This window comes from Carassius carassius, chromosome 1, assembly GCF_963082965.1.
Source record: "Carassius carassius chromosome 1, fCarCar2.1, whole genome shotgun sequence".
Lineage (NCBI taxonomy): Eukaryota > Metazoa > Chordata > Actinopteri > Cypriniformes > Cyprinidae > Carassius > Carassius carassius.
In genome coordinates this window covers 25194056-25205707 of record NC_081755.1, presented here as the reverse complement: position 1 = coordinate 25205707, position 11652 = coordinate 25194056, and positions in this window count along the sequence as shown.

The window sequence follows — 11652 nt, the reverse complement described above, 5'->3', positions numbered from 1 at the left end:
TAAAACAAACAGGCCCATGTGTGCATATACTGTATCCAATCAGTCATCACAACGTTACTAAACACAACTGGAGCTGATGTTGATGTTGCGGCCGCACTTTTAGCTAGGGATCAGCAGACAGACGTGATTAATGTGTGATGGGTTTTTAGAGTGATAACGGATCTGATTTTGAATGTAGGCTATTAAAAGGCTATTAAGGTTTTAACTCTCAAAACTTGAATTAGCCTACACCTGTTGAGGGAGAGATGACACAAAGGCTCATATCATTGCAACTCCGAAATGCACAGTACAATTATTTAATCAAAATCTATTCATATCTATATGATCCTGTCTTTTATCTTTTAAAGTTCCCATGAAATCAAAGTTAAATTTTTTTGTGTTTTAGCATCAATACGATAGTCTTAAGGTTATCTATATCTGGAGCTCCGGTCCAGAGACGCGATCACATGGAGCGGATCATGTGCATGAGTCAGCATTATTAAAAACTTTTACAACTACACAGCCTCAGCATGATTATGACCACTATTTTGTTTGACTAAGAGTTTCATATTGAATCTCGGGGGTAATCTATTAGACTGTGGCTGTCAAATGTGGCTTTACTGAGCTCAAAATCTCTGGCCCGAGCAGACATAATCAAACCGCTATTGGCTATTTTATTGGCTATCCTGTTTCAGTTGAAATTATGTCACCACATTGAATAAAGCTGCTTGTTTCGAGGCACTTCAGGGGACCTTTAATCAATCCAGATCAGTATATCCTTGAAAGCTGCTGGACTTGTTAGTTTTGACTGTGCAAAGTTCTGTAATGTTCTACAATATGATCACGACTTCCTCTAGTTCTGACTGAAATTATGCAGCGACACGAAGCTAAGTGCATTATTGTGTTTTTTTATTTTTGGTTTATCATACAGTACAGTTATATTAATTTGTAGTCATTATTTAGTTTTAAATACTTTTCTTTTGCCAAATATTATCTCCATGTCAACTACACATTCTGCTTTTGCTTATGCCACCTGGGCATTAGACAATATATACATGCCTATTTAAATAATGTATACAGTTGTAATAAAACATAATGTCCCATTTGAACAAGTATTACAATTTTAACACATAATAAACATGTTCGTGAGTTTCAGATGAATTTACAGGTTTAAATATAAATACTAGGTTTACTTAGACTCAGTAAAGCCATGACATTCGGTTCTATTTATTTAATGAATCATAAAGCGATCGTATTATTCAACGCGCTATTATTATGTTTGAGATATCAACCACTGGTCAATGACCATAATGTTTGTATAAACTGTAGGTAACAACTGGTAAAATGTACACCTAGGTCATAAAAACCGTAATGATACCAACACTTAAATATTTTCGTCTCAGCCATGTCATCAATTGCTCTTGAGCAAAATCTCCTCCCATCCGTTGTCTGATTGGCATTTCGCAAGGATTCCTGGGTAGTTAAAGTGTGCGGAGCCTGCATCTATGCGGGCTTCGTGGAAGACTGCTTAAAGGGTACAAAGGGGGCGCTGCTGAGTACACTTCAGAGTGTTAAAATGCTGAATGGGACGGCCTATGGACTCGTAGACTCGGCGAGCATGAGCACTTTAAGTCCACGAGACCAAAAGTCCATATGAAGTGCGCCATTCGGGATAGGACCTATGTGGAAGTCTTTTTCAACAGAAAAACCTGATGCACATAAATTATCTTTCCCCTTCACATCTGTTGTAATAATTTTAAAATTACATTTTACCTTTGTAGTCTAAATAAACCATGCATGAGAAGCACCCTGGCCCTGTCCCCAATGGAACACTTCATGTGCACTTTCAGTCTTGTGGACTTACAATGGTCGCCACGCTCGAGTGTCTGTAAAGTCCACGAGACCGTAGGGTGTCCCATTCGTAATTTCAGCATTCAAAAGGGTGCTCGCGAGTGCCCTCTTTGCAGCTGTTATGCACCCTCGATACGCACTTCTGCCAAGACCGCACTGGACTACGCAGCAGACTTCTAACAGTCACAAAAGTGCGGACTCAGAGGAAGACTGCAAGGTTTTAGGGTGCCATTTAGGCCAGGGCCCCAGAAAGGCTAGTATGTTTAATTTTATTCCCCCCCATCATCCATGACGATTTCCGTCACAGCTATGACACAGATCAATATGAGCACAGAAGCACCTTGGACAATGGAGAACATGTTCGTGGAGCTCTGGCAACAATACTCCTGCATTTATTATGTTTTCGAGGGATTAGCAAGGACAGAGTAATAAGGGTCAAGTAAAAACTATTCCTCTGTCAGTCCTCTTCATGCAATCTAGATCTGTGTCCACTGTCAGCAATCACTATTGATGATAGCACACACATCATTAAAGACGCAAGCGAAGAATGATTGCGTAGAAACTTTCTGGCTACACTCAGTCTGAATTAGTTGAAGAATGCTACAAAAACAACAAGAGCTGGAAACAACAAAAATGGATATACACAGCAGCTCTTCAGGTATCCACATCTTTACACAAGCTTTCAAACAGGCGTGGAGTGCATGTGCCAGTGGTCAATGACCGTTCAGAAAGATGATGCATAAGGGTGCTTGAACCAGACACTGTTCTAAATCTAGTATTACTTTTAAGTGTTAAGCTACTGTTTTGTGAGTGCCACTGGCTGTATCATTCAAAATAACTGTAAAATCCATCTTGATAATGAATCATCCAGGCTAAATTGGCACTTCTGTTCATTACTTCCCTCATGTTCTCCTGACAAACTGACTCCCGGGGCCAAAGTGATTATGCTGTTCAGGGGACCTAGAAACCTAGCGGCACCCCTTAGCATTACCCAATGTAACTTAGGGCAAGATTTGTTTTCAAGCTATTTTATCAAAACTACTGAAATGTGTTGAAAATATTACGAAGACATCCACAGCTCTTTTTGATTGAAGAAACTATTCCACATGAGATTATTATAATCCTCCTGTCTTCTTGTAAAGCCCTCGAGTAGAATATGTAGAGTTTTTCATGCCACATCAAGGTTGACAGAGCAATGTCTTTGTGGAAAAATGAAATCTTTCATCACACAAAGCATGAGAAAAACAATGGAAGAGTGTTGCATATTCCTGTCTGAGAGTGGATTGTGCATATGAGAACATGAAATTGTTGTGTTGTTGTATAATATAGTAGGAAATATTCCCGGCACTCAAGGCATTTGTTTCAAGGAAATTGAGTTCATCCGTGACAGGTCAGAGAACTGTTCCAATTACAGTCTTTCTACCTTACGTATTTATACCCAAATATTCACATAAAGTATTTGGACATGTAAATATGTCTGAATTATAGGCTATTATAGATCACAAAATTTCAAAACGGGTGGTATCTGCAAACAACTGAGCTAAATTTACTCATTTAGCTGTTTTTGCAGTAACTTTTAACTAGTCATAACGACCGACGTTTAAAAGTATTTCCTCCCCCTCTCTCCCTCTCTCTCTTTAAAGAAATACTTTTTTGCAAGTATGGATTAAACTGGTCAAAAGTGACATTAAATACATTTATATCAAATAAAATAAATGCAGTTATTTTTAACTATCATCAAAGAATCCTGGGGGGGGGGGTTATTTTCCACAGGACATCTGTTTTCAACATTGATAATACTCAGAAATGTTTCTTTAGCATTAAATCATCATATTAGAATGATCTCTGAAGGATCATGTGACACTGAAGACTGAAGTAATGATGCTGAAAATTCAGCTTTGCGTCACAGGAATAAATGAGATTTTATAATATATTTAAATAGAAAACAGTTATTGTAAATTGTAATAATATTTTAAAATATTACTGTTTTTTTTTCAGAATTTTTAATCAAATGCAAATTATTTTATCTTTTTAGTTATATAAATAAAAACTATAATTTTAGCTCCACTAATCTAAAAACGTTGTATCCACACTCTGAAAAAAAGATGGTTCTTTAAAGGTTCTTAACATGTAGTAGCAGTTCTATTTAGAACCATATTAGCTTTAAGAAGAATTTTTCTCCCCTCAAAAAATGCTTTTTTGGGTTAAAGTTCTTTATTCCTGCCTTTTTGTTTTTAAATCTGCAAAGTTGTCAAAAAACAACCATATTACTGATTATCTGGTGCTCAACCATCCAGCTATACAGACTGTCAGCACACTCTCAACAGGTAAATGATTTCATTTCACGCAAAGAAAGAAGGCGTAACTTTTATTCTCGCTGTAGTATTGTTGCTGCCACGGTGATGTTGTGGAGATGCTCTGGGTTTCGTTGTAAAGGCGAAACTACTTTGTTTGGCCTTCAAATAGAGGACACATCGATGTGTAAAAATCGATGTGTTTCAGAAAGACGGGGCTTAGAGGAGCAGCATTAATGTAAATTTTGTGGAAAATGTGTTTTTTGAACATAAAACCGCATAAACACATTGCATTACACCAAATACACAAAATAATGTTATTTTTAGCAACATCACATGACCCCTTTAAATTTCTTTCAAGTGGCTACATTTCTTTTTAGAGTAAATCAAAATGTAAAGACAAATAATACTTAACCACTGAAGTATAAAATACAATAATGGGCTTCTAGGTGTCAGGGGTACTGATGGTATTAGAATCTGAAGCAGTAATCAACTCAGTCTTTTACACTCCAGTTGTTTTCCACAGAATAAGGTTATCTTCTTTAAATAAGTTGGAATTTTCCCAACTTTCCCAGATCCTCCCAGCTGCAATAATGACCTCATGGCCAAAGTCCTTCTAAGATTCTAGCATCCGAACCACAGTTTTTCATGGCCTTGAACACACATAAATGTGTGTTTGTACTGCCTTTCACCCCTCCTTCTTATATATAAACAACTATCAGTCATTACTGTATACACCTTTGCTCTTACATTATAAGGCATTTCTTGGAAACTAAATATTAACACATTGTTAGCAATGCATTATATTTAATACATTGTCCAAATATGTGTAAAAGCATCTTAAATGAATAACCAAATAGGCAGTGTAGTTGCATTTATTTGATACAACAATATATATATATATATATATATATATATATATATATTTATTTATTTATTTATTTATTTTTTAACTCCCTAATAATCTTGTGTTTTTCTTTTGTTAGTTTAAGAGAACATGTACAGTAAGTGTGAGCAGCTCTCTCCTTTTTTCCACTAGGTAACTGAGATATTTCATTTATTTTCCACATCGTAGAATCTTTAGGTTCATGTATAAACAGGTTTATGCATATTTATTTATTTATTTATTTTATTTTATTTTTTTTAATACATGCGGCTTTGGTGAGCACGAGTCATAAAAACATAAAAAATCTCACTGTCCCCAAACATTTGAATGGTAGTGTGTGTATATCAATGTTTTATTATTTCAGCATAACATATTATGCCTCTATTTTTGTTTGATTTTGTGTTTTTTTTTAGCTTGAAATGCGCGTGTTTTGTATATTTTTTGAATACATTGTGTTTAATTAGGCTATGTAGTAACCCTGGGTAAACTTGGGTTAATTAAGCCTTTTCATTATTTAGTGTGATGATTTAATCCCTGTGTATTTTGATTGTAAACATTCACGTTTAAATTCGTTACTGTGTTTATTTTTAGTGGTCACCTATATTTATAACCAGTATGCAAATATGGGTAGGTAAAATCATTCATTTCGTTGGGTTTGTAAATGTAATGGCCCCACCCCCTTAACTGGTTGGTGGATTCTGATTGGTGGATTAAGATCCTTTTTAAGGGGAGAACCGTTGAATGGGAGAGGAAGAAGAGAGAGAAGACTCGAGTTTAGTTTGATTCGCAATTGTTACAGTGTCTTAAACTTGTTGTTTTGTTATAAAGTAGGTGTTTTCAACATCGATAGAGAGTTGTCACAACCCAGATAGCGCTCTGATTCCCAGAAGAGAACTCAGAGTTCCTCTGGCATCGCTGGACACACTGCATCGATGGAGAGTTCACGATCGCCGTCGGAGCAAGAGAGGGCTTTAGCCAAGTGATCTTCTGCTTGCCATTTACTTGAATTCAGTGAAGCAGCCAGTTATGTTTTTTCACTCTTTCCTCACCATTGACTACTTATCTCGTCCAGAGGCATACCTACATGAAGTGGGGGACCCAGGCAAAATTAATCAGACTTCTTAAGAGATTTTTTTTGTTTTTGTTAATGTATATATGTTACCTGGTGATATAATTATACAACATATGAAATGTGGACAATACACATCTAACTAGTGATGGGATTTATGGCTCTTTGAGGGGATCCGGATCTTCGCGATCCGTTCCTTTCAAAGAGCCGTTCAAAAGAACGGCACTTTTGGCTCTTTTAAATATTTTGTCAGTTTTAAGAAGCCAGCTTGGAGCCATCTCAGTTTATCCTGGAAATAATCACTGGGAAGAATGATGAGGTGAGATTTGTAGTCAAATAATTAAAACTCAGATATCACACACCAATATCTGAGTTTGAATTATTCTGAAATATTGATTATTACCTCATTTGTCATGTGTGGACTATATTCCATAGGGTTGCACAAATCCCTCTGCTTAGACAGTGACATCACTATTTTGGATTTACCTTTAGTACAAAGTGTGTGTGTGTAAAGCTACGTTGACTTATGTTATTCATACAATACCTACTCACGAATAAACATCAAAAACAAAGCTGGCTGCAATGAATTTATGTGCAAAACAGCTTTTACTACAAACACTTCCACACAAGAACATTGTTATCACACAAGAACATTTTGATAGAAAACAAAAAATATTTAAAGTTAGAATAAATAAAATGGAAATGTCTACATACAATTACTACTGTAAACTTTGCAAACATCAGCCCCTTAATAATAATAATAATAATAATAATACATTTTATTTGTAATGCGCTTTTCTTAGACCCAAAGCGCTACAGTAATAAAGTAATAAATAAAGTAAAACAAAACACCAAAAGCAATACAACAATTCATTATAGAAAGACAGTCTTGAATAAATGTGACTTAATCAACTTTTTAAAATCATCTAACGTTGGTGCATTTCTGACGTGCAGAGGAAGTACATTCCATAGTCTAGGGGCTTTATATGAAAAGGCTCTTTCCCCCATGGTCTTTAGCTTGCATGATGGCTGGTTAAGTGAAAGAGAGTTAGTAGAGCGAAGAGAGCGTGATGGAATATAAGGGCTGATGAGTTCACAAAGATACTCAGGTGCAGTCCCATGAAGTGCCTTGTATGTTAAAGTAAGAATTTTAAAATCAATTCTCGCATTTACGGGAAGCCAGTGTAATTGTGAAAGAACCGGTGTAATGTGTTCACGAGGAGAAGTACAAGTGAGCACACGAGCGGCAGAATTTTGTATATACTGAAGCTTGCTCAACGATTTAGCTGGAAGGCCAGAGAACAAGGCATTACAATAATCTAACCTAGTTGTTATGAAGGCATGTATAAGCCTTTCTGTGTCTGCAAAAGAGAGAAAAGGTCTAAGTCGAGCTATGTTTCTCAGGTGGAAAAATGCAGTTTTAGAGATGTGTTTTATGTGTGCTTCAAATGATAATTGTGAATCAAAAATGACACCAAGATTTCGCACCTGTGAAGTGGGGATTACCGTGCAGGAATCAACAATCAAACTGATCTGCTCGGCCTTACGTGTGGCTGCCACTGTACCAATCCGCATCAGTTCAGTTTTGGAGCCATTCAGCTTCAGGAAGTTGTTATGCATCCAGTTACTGATCTCTGCTAAACAACCACGTAAAGCTATTAATGAGCAATGGACATCAGGACTAGTGGTGATGTAAATCTGCGTATCATCCGCATAGCAGTGATACCCAAGACCATGTTTCCTAATGATCTGCCCAAGTGGAAGCATATAAATATTAAATAATATTGGACCCAGTACTGAACCTTCAAGACCCTTCAAGTCAATGAACAATAACAAAGTGGGCTGCAATAAATGTCTGTGCAAAACAGCTTTTTTTTCAACGCTCCTACCCAATGACAGAGGCACGCAGGATGTGAAGGACGTGAAGGATGCGTGCACAACTAATAACTAATATCATCACGCTATAAAGGGTTGGCCTGCGCTGGGTGCGCCCCTCCCCCTACAACTGTTCTGTCTCGCGGAGGAGCTCATTTGTGTGCATCTGTGTGAAACACGCATAGGATAAAAGAACGACAGAAAGAACGGCTCCCCTCCAGCCGCGACTCGGCTCCCATCGTTCATGTTTATGAGCCGTTCAAAAGAATCGGTTCGTTCGCGAACGTCACAACTCTACATCTAACAGTAAGTATATAATGCACAAAACAGGATGTGCGCTCTCTCTCACTAGAATGTGCACACTCAGACCTGTGCACTCAAATCTATAAAATTGTCTTTCCTCCTGAAATTAACGTTGCCAGTCAGTTATCACATCAATTATTCCTTACATATCAGCAAGTGAACGAGTTGTGACGAAGCTCATGTAAAGAGTGTTTTGTTTAGTAGAGTATTAGTAGTGTCTGTGCGTTTCTCTTCGCGAGACACAAATAATGTATTTTGTTTAGCCTAATGAATTCAAGCACAATACTGAACAGAGAAAAATATTTATCATTTTTAATTAATTAGGCTGTAAAAAAAATGAGAATGTTAAAATATTTAAGGTAGAGTTGTTGCATGACAACCTTGCCAGTATCATTTGCTTATCAACAATGATGAATAAAATGTTTTATATTTGGATTGGAATGGAATAGAGTGTGGGCTGAAAAAAAAAATGGTGCCTGTTTACCGTTGTCCTGTTTCCTCTTTTTTTCGCTTCAGGCTGCCTGAGAAATCTGTCCTCTTCTTTATGTTTAACGTGGGTGTGTGTGTGTGTGTGTGTGTGTGTGTGTGTGTGTGTGTGTGTGCAAACCTTTTTCGGTTAATTCCTAAATTCGCCCAAGCTCAATTTCCATATGAATTGGATCAAAATGTTCGGGTCCCGCTTTCTACTCTGCTCCAGTTCATGCATTTCCTAATCTACAGCATGAGGACGCACTGCACCTGTTTGAAAAAGGCGGCCTAGGTGGCAGAAGCATAACCAGTGTATCGAGAGAGGGGGCCTCATGAGGGGATTCCTGTTGGTTTAAATGGTCGGCCATCGGGGGCCCACCTTAAAATGCGGGTCCCTAGGCATTTGCTTGCCCCATTGCTACGCTTCTGATCTCGTCATTTAGAAGACAATGTGTAATGATAAAACCTTAATATTCATCCGGAAGAAGGAGGCGGGAACCGGCGGACAATCAAACGCCATTTTAATAATAACATAAACACAAAACAGCGCACCAGCCCCTCACGGACGACTGGTGCGTTCAAATAAAAATCAAAACACAACTAAAAGCCCAGGCCTGGTCCTCTCTCGTCCTTCACTGTCGTCGCTCCAGTTTTATTTCCTTCCATCTCCTACGTGGGACTCAAGACCGGCGGTGGGCCGCAGGTGCCACTGATTTGCCCAATCACTGCAGGCCTCACTCGTGTTCCCACGTCCCTCGGCCCCGCCCCACTCGCCACATACCCCCATTGCCTCTCGCAGTACCCTCGAGACTGCGCACTACTCCCATCCACCCCCACCCGGTCCGGGGGGTACCCACTCCGAGGGGGGACCGCTCACGGGAACCTGTGGGTAGGACAGAAGAGGCGAGAGAAAAGGAGATGGAAGGAGGAGCGACAGAGACGAGAGAGGGGAGAGAGAAAAAAAAAAAAAAAATTCCGGTTCCCAGACGCACTGCTGCTCGGCCCTCCACCGGCTGGGTGATCTCCTCCGCGGTGCCTGGCGGTGGCACTGGACGGCCCTCGGCGGACGGCACGACACCCCTCCGCCGCCTGGTGGACGGCGACGGCTCCTCCGGTTTTGGGCAGCCGGCAGGAGTCCCCCGTTCCCTGATCCTCCCCGTTCCGGCCACCTGGCGAACGGCTCCGACTCCTCCGCTCCCTCACGGAGGCAGCCGCCCCTACCCCGCGTGGGCGGTCGGCAGCGAGCTCGCCCGTCCCCGGCAACTCGTTCCAGTCCACCGCCTCGAGCGTCCATGGTGGCATCCTCCTCGCCAGCTCGATGGCACCGCGGATTCACCACAGCGGCGTGTTCACCACAAAACCTCCCTCACAAAAATACACGTGAACAGGACGCATATGATAAATGATGCGATCATCAGCAATAGATAGCACATAAATGAAATTGCATAATGTTACAGAGTAAAATGATGGTCCAGGAAGTTTTAAAGGTGTTGATGGAAGCAATTTACTGGATTTATGCTTTGATGATTGTACTGAATATTATCCAGATGTAGTTTTTGATAAAAAAGAAATTATGCTCAAAATTATGAATTTTTATGAAACCTACGGTTCAAGTGTTGAAAAAAGAATGCTTTAAGTTAGAATAAAACAGATTTTATTTTTTTATTTTTGTTTAAAAGTAGATGATTTGATGATTATTTTGGTATATTGCATATTCAAATATTCATAAATCAAAATATACTGTAGACCATCAAATTGTAGTAAAAATCATTAAAATTGCTGGCAACTTTTTCTCAAAAATGCTGGCGGGGAAAGAGTTAATTGGCCACAATGCACCTGTCGTGGAAATTTGCTATTTCAGTAAAGGTATGAGACGAAAGCCTTTTGAATCTTTTTTTTCCTGCAGGAAAAGGTCTACATTCATACAGTCATTCAAGGTTGGCTGTAAATTGCAACAAAGAGAAAACACCCAAACTCAACATTTATACCTTCAAAGAATGCGGATGCTTTGATCTCATCCGATCATAATGCATATACTCAAGATGAGTTTCTACAAATCGTTTTCTAAGTAGCCAGGACATCTAAGAAACTAAAATAACATCTCTGTCTCACACACACACACACACACACATCAAATAGATTTCCTGTTATCTCTCAGCTCATTGAAAACTCAAGCATACTGAAGCAAACTGAGACCGTCTAAAGAACACAGTCTTTAGACCGTCTTCAGTACAGTGAAGCAAATAATTCAGAAAACAACATTTCCTCCACAGCACCCTAGCAACGGTGGGGGTTGATGAATGTGCGTTACGTGTGTGTGTGTGTGTGTGTGTGCTGTGGGCCCACATATATGCTGTTTATTTTTATTTGATATTTAAATTTGTTATTGTCCCAGTTGCTCTTACAGCAAGCTGTATATAGTCAGAGGGACTAATTTCAGAAATTCTCTGCAGATTCTGAAATATATTAAAAATAATTCACTCAATTTTAAGTGATCAGCTTCCTTTATTGAAGTGTTGTCATTGATGCATTAAATACTTAAACTGTATAAAGTCTATTTTGATACCTTTTTACAAACTGTATATTTATTGACCTACTGTAATTATCTATTTATTTCTATTTTTCTATTTATTGACTTTTACATATTTAATGCTTATTACATGCTTATTTATTTTGATAATAAAACCTCATAGCTTTTATACTTACCCCTACTTACCTGGTGTAATTACCTGGATTCAGCATACTTACCTGTACGCTTAGCTTGTAAATATTAAATGTGACTTAAGTCATTTTAGTACTGCTATATGTATAAATAACCGCATTTTAGAGATTAATAAAGTATATAGAGTATACAAACATCATTCAAAGATGACTCAACATGCTACAGGCTATTCTGCTGTAAACAAGCTGCAATATTCTTGAAGAAG